General features: G+C 39.9%; 3 long non-coding RNA genes across 26 annotated transcripts in view; 2 read left to right on the top strand and 1 right to left on the bottom strand.

The window, feature by feature from the left end:
* Positions 1 to 8,921, top strand: part of LOC144293044 (uncharacterized) — a 76,849-nt gene extending 67,928 nt beyond the window's left edge. For both annotated transcript variants that reach the window (XR_013360517.1, XR_013360516.1), the window contains one exon: positions 8,740 to 8,921. This is a non-coding gene — a long non-coding RNA (uncharacterized LOC144293044). The remainder of the gene's footprint in view (positions 1 to 8,739) is intronic.
* LOC144293041 (uncharacterized) overlaps positions 1 to 11,583 on the bottom strand; it is a 44,057-nt gene extending 32,474 nt beyond the window's left edge. For 15 of the 16 annotated variants that reach the window (XR_013360497.1, XR_013360499.1, XR_013360502.1 and 12 more), the window contains exons 1-3: positions 11,270 to 11,583; positions 5,763 to 6,236; positions 2,190 to 2,349 (exon numbers count right to left, since the gene is read on the bottom strand). This is a non-coding gene — a long non-coding RNA (uncharacterized LOC144293041). The remainder of the gene's footprint in view (positions 1 to 2,189; positions 2,350 to 5,762; positions 6,237 to 11,269) is intronic. The other variant, XR_013360512.1, reaches the window with a different exon arrangement.
* An 84-nt stretch (positions 11,584 to 11,667) lies between these two features.
* Positions 11,668 to 13,113, top strand: part of LOC144293040 (uncharacterized) — a 48,611-nt gene continuing 47,165 nt past the window's right edge. For 3 of the 8 annotated variants that reach the window (XR_013360489.1, XR_013360494.1, XR_013360495.1), the window contains exon 1: positions 11,669 to 11,976. This is a non-coding gene — a long non-coding RNA (uncharacterized LOC144293040). Of the gene's footprint in view, positions 11,977 to 13,113 lie in introns of all 8 variants that reach the window. The other 5 variants (XR_013360492.1, XR_013360491.1, XR_013360493.1 and 2 more) reach the window with 4 other exon arrangements.

The raw sequence follows: 13,113 nt of genomic DNA, 5'->3' as shown, positions 1-13,113 counted from the left end.
CTGGGAATTTCTGTTTTCTATCCCAGGGATTATTCCTTGGGCCATTATCACTTTAGTGGATGAAGGTACTTGCTAAAAATAAGCTACTAATGTTTTCCTTAGCATTAAAGCACACGTCAGAAGAGACTAATGACCCAATGCTGTACTGTTTTCTTTTCATTTCAGTTGGCCTCAAACAAATAAACCTGATAAATATTATCAGAGTCACATATGCTCATTAAGGGTTATAGTCAGTGGCTATGTTTGTTTTACTGTGTAATAGATGATGAAACCATGGTGATGAGTGGACTAAACTGGAAGTGTTTTCGTTTTTTCCCATCTTAACACTGGAGACTTGATCATTGTTTTTTTTTTTTTTTTTTTTTTTTTTTTTTACTTCCTTGTATTAGAAATAGAACAGCTTACTAAAACACTTATTCATTTTGACATGTCTTAAAGCAGTGTACATTCACATCTTCTGATTTAGTTCAATGGTACATAGTAGATGTTCAAAAGTCATTCTTAAATATAGCACTGAATGTTAAGTAAGCACTTTTAGTGGCTAGACAACTAGTGTGAAAGCTTTCAAATAAGAAACAGTATTCTTTAACAACTTATTAACCCACTATAATTGAAGATTTTGTTGGTAATTATTTTATAGATTATAGAATAAAATTTGACTCATGCTATATAAAACTTATGTCATAAAAAGTCAAGGTACATTGTACTGGCTCACTGCTTTTTTTTTTTTTTAAGGTTGCAAACCAGTAAAAGAAAATAAGCACTGTATTTATTTCCTAATGAAAATACTACACATTTTCATATCAGATCTTCATGGCTTTCATATTTTTGAAGTGACTATTAAAAAACAATGTGTCTTCTCACACTTCTGTAAATTTTTGTCAAAAGAGTAAAATTGTACCTGGAATTTGACTCTCTGTAAGGGCTATTTTCCCTTCTTGCTCTAATCCATCCTCCTGATCTTTCTAAAATATAGTCTGATCACATCAACCTCCCATGTAAAAACCTTCAATGGTCCCCTATTAACATGATCCAAACACACCTTCACCTGATTTGTATGACTGTTCCCATCATGACCTGTTTTAGCTCCTTTTAAAATTCTCCTTTCACTCAGCTATTACTCCCCTCTTAAGCAACTCACAATCGCCCAAACTTCATATGTCCTGACACTTGCAGGCTTTTGTCTTTCAGTCTTCAAATACCCTCCTCCTTATCTTCTGGGTAAAATTGTTTTCATTATGATTACACTCAAATATAGATTCTTCTGAGATTTTTTCTCCAGTTTACCCCCTAACATCTAGTAGTTCTCTTTTCTGTGCATTCTCCAGGCATTCATAACACAACATTTCCATCACTCTGCATTTTTGTTATTTGTTTTAATGTCTACTCCCTCCTGTGCTGAGAATGTTGTCTTTTTTTTTCCAAGTAAACTCTTAACACTGATACAATCTTTACCCCAAGCAGGTTCTCCATAAACTTCCATTTACAACACAGTTGAATAAATGTATCATGAACTGCTCCTCCTGAAGAAGGAACACACTCAGAGCTCATGACTATTAGTAGCCTAGTGCTAATTGCAGTTTCAGACAGGAGTTCCAGACTGAAGCCAATGATATGGTTCTGCAAAAGTGCCCAAGTACCTTTTACTTTCTAGTTAAAACCACATATACCCAAGAGAATATCAAGAGTGATTGCTTGAACACAACCACCCCTTGCTTCGTCCCCGTAAAAATGGTGGACACAAACGCCTTCTTGCTTGAAAGTTTCTTTGAGTCTCTGCTGAGATGTGTTCATTTAGAAGAACAAAGGGTGATTAGCATGTCACCAGCCAGACAGCAGGAATTGTATGTTTGACAGCCACTTCCACAGGGACACAGCCCTGCGTTTAGTTTCCAAACAGATTTCAGGGACCTGACTTGGCAGAGGAAGTATGTCTTTCAGAGAAAGCTGCACAAGACCAAAGAAAACAGCCTCACACCTGATAGCAATAATGGTTCCACTAACATCTTCCAAATCAGCTCTGTAGTTATACACTTAATGCCATTTATAAGTGGTAGCCATTAGAGTACATTTATAAAAACAGAGAATGACACAGATGGAAGGAGCCTTCGAAGTTATTTTGTTAATACCCGTTCTTATGCAGATATGGATGTAATGGCTAAAAAACAAGTACTATTTGTGTAACTTACTTGAGATACAGGGAAAAAATTCAGGTGAAGATAATGCTTGGAGGTGGTGTTGTGATAGAATGGACAGGCCATCAATTCCGGATCAGATAAGCCCTGGTTCATCACTTATCACTTCTATGACCATAGGGAAGTTACTTAACCTCTTCATATGTTTCTTCAACTGTAAAAAATGGGGGTGGGGATTGCTATCTTTTTTAGAGTATAAGTGGTAAAGATTATCTTATATCTTATCATATCTTATCTTATGTTGTGGTAAGGATTAGAGATTCTACATGTGGAACATATAAGTCCTCAAAAACTGATGGGTATTATTACTACAGTGGGAATCATGTTTGGGGGAGATTTTTGTCATTTGAGGCTACAATATCCAAATGTTCTTAGTATTTGAGAAGAACCCTGAGGTAGAGGAGTAAGGCTCATCTTCCACTATAGAAGCAGTCAGCAGGAGAGTGAACACCTGGTCAAGTTCAGCCAATCAGAACTTGTTGCCTGGGGCTCTGAATATGAAAGTCACAGGCTGCAGGGACACAACCCAGAACTCTTAGCCTGCATTCTGCTATAGAATCGGGTTTGTAGTCTCCTTTGGTTCCTATATGTCCTCTGAGCCTGGCGTTTTGGGAAGCTCTCTAATATCCTCCAGAAAATTTCTTGTTTAGGTTAAATAAACTTGACTAGTTTATTTCTGACTAGTAAGACACTCATAGATACAATTCTAATAGAGACAGAAAAATATTTTCCAATCTACTCACAGTCCATTGTTAACACACTTTGAACTCTATCACTTCCTCAGTAATAACCACAGCTTAATTTCCTGTGTTCATGGAGGAAGAGTAGTCTATAAAAATGGGAAATTGTGGATGAACCACAAAGTTTACTTTAATTCACAAGATTAAGCAATTATATACACAAACCGAGGCTTGAGAGGCATCTCTGTCTACTCTGAGTTTAGGGACCTGACCCAAATCAAAGCAGTGTCAGACAGTAGAGGCCCAGAAAATCCAGGCTCACCAAGCTAATGCCAGTTAAAACAAAACAAAACAAAACAAAACAAAACAAAAACAACAACAACAACAAAAAAGATCACCTAGGGTAGGCATGACTTTATGTTCAGTAACCAGTGATTTTTTGTTTTTAAATTGGAGGGAAATACATGACAGATGTGTTGGTTCTAGAAAGAATAAAAACAGCTTAAATCATCTAGGGGGTGAAGGGGAGAGAAGGTACTACAATACAGAATTAAATCAGAAGGGAGTGGGCAGGACTGTTATGGTTGAGGGTAGCAAGGGGATGATGTACTCAGCAGCAGAAAACAAGGTGGGGGTGAGGAGCCATTAGACTACAAGCATCAACCAAAGCCGAAAACTGCCCTGAACTCCACTCTAAAGGAATACAATACAACCAGAGGAATAAAATGCTAACAAAAACTCAAATGGTAAAAAAAAAAAAAAAAAAAAAAAAAAAAAAAAAACTCAAATGGTGTAATAACATTAAAGCACATTTACATAAATTTAATAAAACAAAGGAAATATTGAATCAGTAGCCTGTGCAGAGTTCCATCAGAGCAGTAGTTCTAAACATTTTGTGTACATTATCTGTGTCTCTTAAAAAACACAGATCCCTGGACCACTTGCCCAATAGGTGCTGCTATGTTTTTTGTGTGGAGCCAGAAGTGTGCATTTTTTTAACTGGTTTGAAGGTGCTTCTAAAGCAAGCATCACTCAGTATACTGCAGAAGAGTCCAGCAAGGTTTTTTAGTTTTTATAGGTATAATGCCAATTTGTGTTGTCCTAAAACAATATGCTTGAGACTAAGACATTCGACATTACAGTTATGAATAATCAGGAGGAATTGAACTCATTTATGAAAATTTAACTTCCTATGTAGACTTGTTACCTGATGATGTGTACAACCCAGTGATAGGAATAGCCATCATGTATTGAGCCCTCACTGTAGACCTGATACTGCTAAGTGCTTATTAATATGCATTAAATAGTTTGTTCTTCAAAGTAACTCTATAAGGTTTGTTTTATTACCATCCCTATTTTACAGATAAGAAACTGATTAACAGAGGGGCATCTGGGTGGCTGTGGTTGAGCATCTGCCTTTGGCTCAGGTTGGATCCTGGGATCAAGTCCAGCATCAGGCTCCCATGGGGAGTCTGCTTCTCCCTCTGCCTATGTCTCTGCTTCTCTCTCTGTGTCTCTTATGAATAAATACATAAATAAATAAAATAAAAGAAAGAAGTTTCTTTCTTTTATAAAAGATCAACAGAAAGGATGAGAATCTTAGGTATCACATCCTTGTGATGGTTATTTTTGTGTCAACTTGACTAGGCTATGAGGCATCCAGACATTTGGTCACAGGTTATTCTGGGTGTGTCTGGATGAGATGAACCTTTAAATTGGTAAATTGAGTAAAGCAAATTACCTTTTTGGATGTGGGTGAGCCTTATCCTATCAATTAACCTGAATACAACAAAAAGGCTGGTAAGAGGGAACTTGGCCTGCCTGACTACTTGAGCTAAGACATTGACATTTCTTGGTCTTGGACTGGAAGACCAAAACTATACAACACTTGCATCTCTGGCTTTCCTTGTTCTCAAGACATTGAAGTCAGATTGGACTTTACACCATTAACCCTCATCTCCTGGGTGGCCAACTTGCTGACTGCAGATCTTTGGACCTTCAGCCTCCTGGAGGGAAGATGATCCTTTATATAAAGTGGCAAAGAACTTGACCAAATTGTGTTTTAGTGTTTTGTGGAAGGTAGAACTTGCAAGTGATGAAATTGATTATTTAGCTGAGGAGATTTCTAAGTGAAGTGTTGGAGTGGTTTGGTTCCTTCTGACCTCTCAAAGAAAAAAGAAGAGAGTCAATTGAAGAAACAATTCTAAGCACCAAGGAACCAGAACTTGAAAGTTTGGAAAATTCTCAATAACACTGAAAAAAAAATGAAAAAACTTTTGAACAGAACATTAAGGGTGTGGCTCAACAACCATATGACAGGAGATCCTTAATTCTACTTATAAGCTTAATCTGCTACCTCAACAGAAGGGAGAATAGAAATGGGATTATATCAGCTGACATACTGCTAGTTTGAGCTAAGGGGGTGGTGGGGGCAGAAAGGGTGGAACAGAATCAAAGAAGGCTGTTGGACTTGAATTTTACAGAATGGGACCACAGAGCTATTCAACTGCACTATCTTCCAAAAGCAGTTCAGAGATTGTCACAACTGCCACTCCTGGGTGGGATACCTATGACATTCCTCCAGGAAGCTCCCAACTGTCTTAATGTTAATCCTTTACTAGAGGGGAAAACAACCTTAACTTGATACTGGCAAGGCCTCCAGTATCTTGCTCTCTTTAGCATTGAAAATTCTTTTGAAAACCTCCCTTTTTCCTTACCTCCTCTAACCCCTTAGGATATAATCAGTTGCTCCTCACAACCCTGGTGCAGTTCTTTCTTGCCCACAGGTCCTACCCAGTGCTTTAATAAAATCACCTTTTTGCACCAAAGACACCTCAAGAATTCTTTCTTGGTCATCTGTTCCAGACCTCACCCCACAAAACCTCACCTGTATTCCAAAACTACATCACCTTGACTATACGACAGTTTCAGTAAAACTTTTGTTCCCAAAAGATCTCTAGACAGCTAGCTTTATCCTTCAAGTATGATTCAGTCTTTCACATTCCCCTTACACCAATGGGATAGATAAAAATGTGACTTGACTGAAGGTTCCAGGTGCTTGGATTTATTCTTCCTTCTTAAAATGTCTTTGGGTGGAGGGACAGAAATTTCTCCATTCCTCCCTTCATGAAGCTGTGTAGACAGGCCACCAAGGGAAGGAGCAACTGAATCTCTCATTTCTACATGACGTGACCATGTCACCAACACCTGTGTTGAAATGAAGTTTCACCAGATGCAGCCTGGCCCCTGAGGGGACTGCACAGCCGCGGCATCTCCAGGAGGGCCCATTGATGACACACACTCCAAGCAGCTCATCAGACCACCGTGTGCTGACCTTCTGCGGTCTGGAAAGAATGGAGCACTTGGAAAAAATACAAACACATATTTAGTACTGACATAAAGGTAAATGCAACAGCATTTCTGGTCTTTAGCTTAACACATACAATGTATGGAGTTCACAGGTAGTTTGAGGTCAGGTTTGAATCTTGGTAAAGAGTTAGTGATTGGTTATAAAGTGACATGAATCACACTTTTTTCACAAATGGGAAAAAGGGTCCCAAGGACGTTTGCTTATGGATGTCTTGGAGCTTGAAAACGAGAAATGCTAATGACGAAGGACAGTTGGAAGAAAGGCAGGCTGGGATGAGGGGTCCCTGCCCTAAGAGGAAACTACCCGTAAAAGGATTTTACACCGCCCTGGAAGGAGCCCTCTACCCTTTCCCACGTGGTAGTTGACAAAACCTGATTGGGTGACAGGCACATGGAGGGTTAATTAGATTAAAACAGCCCACCAACAAGCTCATAAAAACCCCTAGACTTAGAAACTCCAGTGGCTACTCTCTTCAGTCCCCTACCTCTTCAGGAGCTCTGTACTCAATAAACTTTACTACCACTCAATAAACTTTGCTCTGCTGCCCACCACTCTTTGTCTAGACTACCTCTTCATTCTTCAAAGCAGGGTGACCAAGAATTGTGGTCACCAAAATAAACAATCCTGTAATGTGAAGAGGGAAACCCAGGTTAAAAAGGTCCCCTTGTAGATGTGGGATTTAGTATTTTGTGAAGACATAGGCAAATGGCCATGATGAAAAAGGCATGGGGATAAGGGACTCTAATTGTGTGGAGTCCACTGCCCTTACACTTAGGGAGGTTCAGCCTGGGAGGTTCATCATACAGCTACACAAGGCAGAAAATACAACATACTACAACTAGAGCTATCAGCCTTGCAATCTTCATGAATCCGAAACCAAACCATGACATTACCCTGCTTAAAGCCTTTTAATCCCTTCCACTACATGAATAAAACTGCTGAAAAGCCTTAATCTGGACTGTGATCGTCTGTCTTGTGCACATTCCAATAACCTAATTCCATGTCTTCTCTCCTTTGCTAGCTATGTTCCCTCACACTCCTTGGTTCCTGGCATGTGTCTGTCCTTTTTTGCCTTGTAGACTTGACACATGAAGGGTTTCTTTCAGATCAGACTGCTCATCCTCTTGACCTTGGCTGTCTTATCCTTCTTGGTATTATTACTTCTCCAATCCAAGTCTCACTCCCTCATTGATGTTATTTTCATTAACTTCCTTAGCACTGTATATTATGAAATTACTTTGTGGTCCACCTAGACTATGAGGGCCATGAGCACCAGGACCATGTCTGTGCTCCACCACCTTATATGTGCCTGGAATGTGGGAGATGTTTAATAAGTATTTGTTGAATAAATGAATGAGTTTAAAGTCTCTGTAACAAGAGCTGAGCTGTCCCTGTCCATGCCATGATGTTACAGTTGCCTGATGCAGAAGCCAAAGGAGCCTGGAGAATGAGCACTGACTGACTGACCCTGTGGCCAACCTTTTTGTGACACCAGCAAAAAGAAAGGTGAAAGGTGTTGCCACCAACGAGGCCCACAGCGTGTATCTGTGTGAAGGTGGAGGGGTACACCTGGAGGCTGAGTAAAAGCCTGAACTTTACAAGTACCCTGGTTCAGCTGCTTCAGTCCACAGAGGGATGCTTTCCAGTTGGTCTGCCAAAAGCAGGGAGCCTGGTATTCACACAAAGAAGCAGTAGGTGCTACCCAGAACCCTACCCTGTTAATAACTCAAGAGAGTACAGACTTGCAAGCCAGTGGTGACCAGAAAACTTGAGTCTCAGGCCCAGGGTGGCTGAAGTTTAAAGGTCAGGTAGCCAGCCCATTGGACCACAGAGGCAGCCTTTGGATCAAGAAGGACATCAGCCAGATCCAACACTAAAGGCTCCATCAAGAGCAGGAGTTGGTGGCACTTAGACAATATCTGCCTAAGAAGAGATGTACTGGTCACTTTAATGCAGTGTGGCCCGACTTAGTTGGGAGGGAAAAGCAAACACCAGGGTAACCAAAAAAATAAGACAAAGCAGAATAACCTTGTCCTATTTCTTTATCAAAAACCAACATTCCCATGGGAAAGAGTGGTTTCCATTTCTGGTCAAAGCAGCAGCTTTATAAGCTTATGTCTACTTCCTTCCCCATCAATCCCTTGCAGACTGTCACCAAAGAATCCCTTGAGAAATGTCAAAGCCCTGATTCCTTCATTCTCCTTTTCCCATGGAATGCAGATAGACCTGAGTAAAATGAGATAGCACATGCAAGTTGCTTTATGAATTTGCAAAGACTCATGACAGACTTTAAAAATCTACCCCAAGGGAAAACTGAGAGGATGGAGAAATTGAAGATGATACTGCCATTCTCTTTAGTAGTAGGAGCCCTGTCCTGTCCCTTTAATTTTGTAACTAGCATAGTGTGGAAGTCAGATCAGTAGCTGTCTTTTGCAGATGGTCTATTGCATTTGCTATTGACATTACAACCTGTTCCCTTTTCTTTCCCTTCCAGTGGCAGCCAAAGCCTCAACCAAAGGCTCTTGAAAGAAGAAACATATTCAAAGCCATTAGTCTGTGGTTGCGTGTGTGTTTGGGCCTCCAACTCGCATTCACTCCATCCTGATAAGTTTCTGTTTCTGAGAGGGATCAACCTGTTGCTGAAAGATTTATCATCAGGGAACTGTGAGGTAGGAGAAGGCCTTTGCTTGAACCAAAATTGGTCATTCAGAGTTCATACTGTAACTTGATCATTTATTTATATTTTATGCATCTTCCACCAAGGAGGAGAGGGTACATGTGGGACCATTACCTCACTGAATGTAGTATGGTCAAGTGACTATCTCATTGGACAGCATTAGAGAGACATGATTGTGCAGCTCATGTGAATATTGTTTTTAACTCTTTGGGTGCTGTGTGATCTCCAGTGAGCAGGGTGAAATCAGATTTTGCCTTCACTATTCACATCCAAGGCAGATGGGATCAAGAGATATGGCTCCTGTTTCCAGCAGACAAGTGCCCCATATACATACATATATCTCTTCACCCACTCATGAAAGAGAACATGGCTGAGAAGAGGTGACAACAGGTCTGAAAAAAATCTAAGGATGGACTATAGAAGACTCTTTATTATTAATTGTATAATTAATTGTAATTAATTATAATATTAATTGCCTATATTCATAAGATGTTCAGTCACATGAAACTAATCCATGACCAGAAAAGGCAGGGACATCTTAGCACTGCTCTATAAACATAGTAACACCTATAAATGTATGCCTTCATCCCTGTCAGACAGTACTTATTCCATTTTCTCACTTAATTTGTGAATATTTTCATTTTTTAAAAAAATTTATTTATATATTTATTTGAGACAGAGAGAGATCACAAGCAGGGGGAAGGGGTGGAAGGAGAAGCAGATCCCCAGGACCCTGGGATCATGACCTGAGCCGAAGGGAGACACCTAACTGACTGAGTCCCCCAGACACCCCTGGATATTTCTATTATTCACAGATGAGGTGATGAAAGTCTAAGGGATGATTTGCCCAAAGTCATGGCCCAGAACTGGGATTCAAGCCCACCTTCGGATGCTTAGACCAAAGATCTATTCTCCAAGTTCTCTAAAACCACTTCTAAAGGTTAGATATATGAGTGCACATTTGAACTACCCAATCCTCACCCTCAGTTAGCAGACCCCCAATCCTGATTGGTTCACATATGAAGGGACACGTGGTGATCCTGGGTTGGCCATTCAGATTGGAACAAAGTAACACAGACCTGAGCCTCCATGGAGTTAAGTAAAATGGGGCTGTGAGAGGAATGCCCATAATCTCTTGTTGCTGAACTCTCAGAAGCTACTTTTCTTTCTACCTCTAATTCTTATTTGGGATTCTCCAAAATCTTCCTCTTCTTACTTAAAGATACACAAGGTTGGTTCATTCAATACATATTCTTAACCAAGTTCTTCTTTTCCTTCCTCTTGTCTTTGCATGTAGGGGCAGCTATACAATGTAGTTCTGGCCAAGAAGACATAGGCACAATTCCTTGGGATTGATTATGGGTTCAAAAATTAAAAGGCAAAGATGTGCCCTTCCCATTTCTTACTGACTAGAAAGCAGATGTTATGCCTGAAGGGGCAGAAGCCATCTGGAAAATATTTTAAAAAACAAAACAACAGAGCTCAGAGATCATTGAATCAGGATATCAGCCCTGGACAGTCTACCTCTAGACTTTGTAACAACTATGAAAAGAAAAATACAGCTGTTGATTCAACCTCTGTGAATTGAGTATTCTGATATTTCCAAATAGAAGAGGCAACTTGAGCTTAGAACTAGTAGAATATTGAAGTGTAATATAGAAGAGGCAGTTCTTGAGCATAGAACTAGAATATTGCATGCCTTTGAAGCATATGAAACTGATTGAAATGATTTGAACATCTCAGCTATGATGGAGAGGGGGGCAGGAAAGCCATCCACACATAGAGATCCTGAGGACTACATTGTACATGTAAGAGGAATGGTCTTTGAGATGCCCACTTCTAAATCTTCCATCTTTTCCAGATTAGAACTGAATGAAGATACCCTGGTCAGGCTTCTTTAGGTTATTTGAAGAAAAATAGATAGAAAACTTTGGGTAAAGATGGCTATTGCAAAGACAGAAGAAATGTGGAATAATCTGGAATATTGACCAGACACCATAGTAGTTCAGATTCCATTTATTACTAATCTATTCATTCATTTACTAATTATGCAACAAAATGTTTATGAGCACCAATAATAATAACAGATGCACATATCCATGGTAAATATGATTTATCTGCTTTCAGGAAATTTTAATATGGGTCTCAAGGCATACTTCCTATAAAGTCGATGAACATCTGGAGAGTTGGGATCTGCATAAGGTTCACAGAAAATTGGAACAATAGCTCACATAGCTAAGGACAAAAATAATAATAATCTGCTCTGTTGTTGTTCACCGAGCATTTGTGCTTTCCCAAGAAATGATTTAAGAGGATTAGTTTGAGACCAGTTAGGGTGAATACCTACTTGACAAGTCATCTCAAAAGGTGATTGGATTTCCTCCTGCCCAGTTATAGTGGCTGCTGCTGGAGGGTTTTCATGACTGTTAGTCTGCTGAGGCTGCAATGGCAAAATACCACAGACTATGTGGCTTCAACAACAGAAATATATATTTCTCACAGCTGTGAAGGCTAGAAGTCCCGGGTCAGGGTCTGGGATGGTCAGTTTCTGGTGAGAACTCCCTTTCTGGATTGCAGACAGCCGCCTCCTTGCTGTTTTCACACAGTGGCGAGAGAAATCTTGGATATCTCTCTTCTTCTAAAGGCACCAAACCTTTATGATTAGGGCTCCACCTTTATGACCTCATTTAACATTCATTATGTCCTCTCAGGCCCTATCTCCAAATGCAGTCACAATGGGGGTTAGAGCTTTAATATATGAATTTTAGAGAAGAGAGAAACACAAATGTCCAGTCTGTAACAGCGACTGGTCCTGCCACCTAGAGACACTCTTTATGAACATTAACGCACGTCAGGAAGAAAATTAGGGACACTTCCCTTCTAACTTATCTCTTCAGACACTTTGGATTTTCCATCAAATGTTCCAGTAGAAAAAGACATGCTTCTATGAGATGGGGACAAAAATATTACACCGGGAGGGTGTAGTAGTCAGGATCTCCCTGTGCAGGCCACCCAGCTTATTCACTTCAAGGAGACACCATATCTGGCCAACAGGTAATCCATTTCAACTGATCTGTTTCTAGGGCCAGGAAATTCATGGGCAAATCATGGAGAGCCACTGCTGGGAGATAAAGGAGGGATATAAAATGCTACCTGGGATCTATACTTGAGTCTCACACACATAAACAAAAACAAGGGTTCTTTAGAGGACTCTCAAATTGAGGTCAAGGTCAGATATTGGCATTCTTGTTTAATAGAGAAGGAAACAAAAAGAAGAGAATATGCCAAAGTGGTAGAAAGAGCTTATGATAAAAACAGTTTCCCAAGCCCCAAACCACTGGCCCCAGCCACTACCTCAGGATGCATGTACAGCAGTCCTGTCCTATGGGAGGCCTTGATCTAAAAACAAATCTTTCATATTTATTTAGCCCTCTGATGGTTCAGTCTTGCCTTTAACACTGTTAGCTGCTGCTCAAGGGTCCTCCCCTGATGTTTTCCTATATATTAAAGACAACATACCTGAAAACAAGAGACTAAAACTTTCAACATTAAAATTCAGATTGGCATAAGCCAAGACCCTCCAGGGAAGGATAGTAAAAAAGTCAGAATTGCATGTTTCCACATCTGTTTTCAATGAGACTTATGTCAAATAATTGTATTCTTTGACAAAAGCAATCCAAAAAATTACTTATTTTTTTCAGAATGCCTTGAAATGTCATTAAAATTCACCTACTAGCACACAGACACAACATACCACCTGTCCATTGTGTTAGATCAAATAAAAGACAGGGGCCTAGGCCTCCTGAATAGGAAGAGACTTGACCTGCAGCAGAAGGGGAGACTATGCTGTGCTTAGCATTCCTGTTCCTGCCAACCTGGGACATGTGATCTATTTTCAGCTTGGCACCAATCAGGAAATGGCTCTGCTACAATACCCTCCCATTAATGCAAATGAGACATATCCCTGGAAAAGAACACCAACAGGGCTATGAGTACTCAGATGAGAGAAGTCATTTCTGCTAGCAAGTAACAGCAATAATCATTTTACAGAACACAGTTGAGAAAGTCAACGTGCAAGTTTCTAAAAGATGATTTGGTTTTGGTCACATGTATGGAAAGTCTTCTTTTTTTAATAAATTTATTTTTTATTGGTGTTCAATTTGCCAACATATAGAATAACACCCAGTGCTC

The sequence above is a fragment of the Canis aureus genome, chromosome 21, assembly GCF_053574225.1.
Source record: "Canis aureus isolate CA01 chromosome 21, VMU_Caureus_v.1.0, whole genome shotgun sequence".
In the NCBI taxonomy this organism is placed as follows: Eukaryota; Metazoa; Chordata; class Mammalia; order Carnivora; family Canidae; genus Canis; species Canis aureus.
Note: the sequence above shows the minus strand (reverse complement) of the source record. Positions and strands in the feature narration are given on the sequence as shown.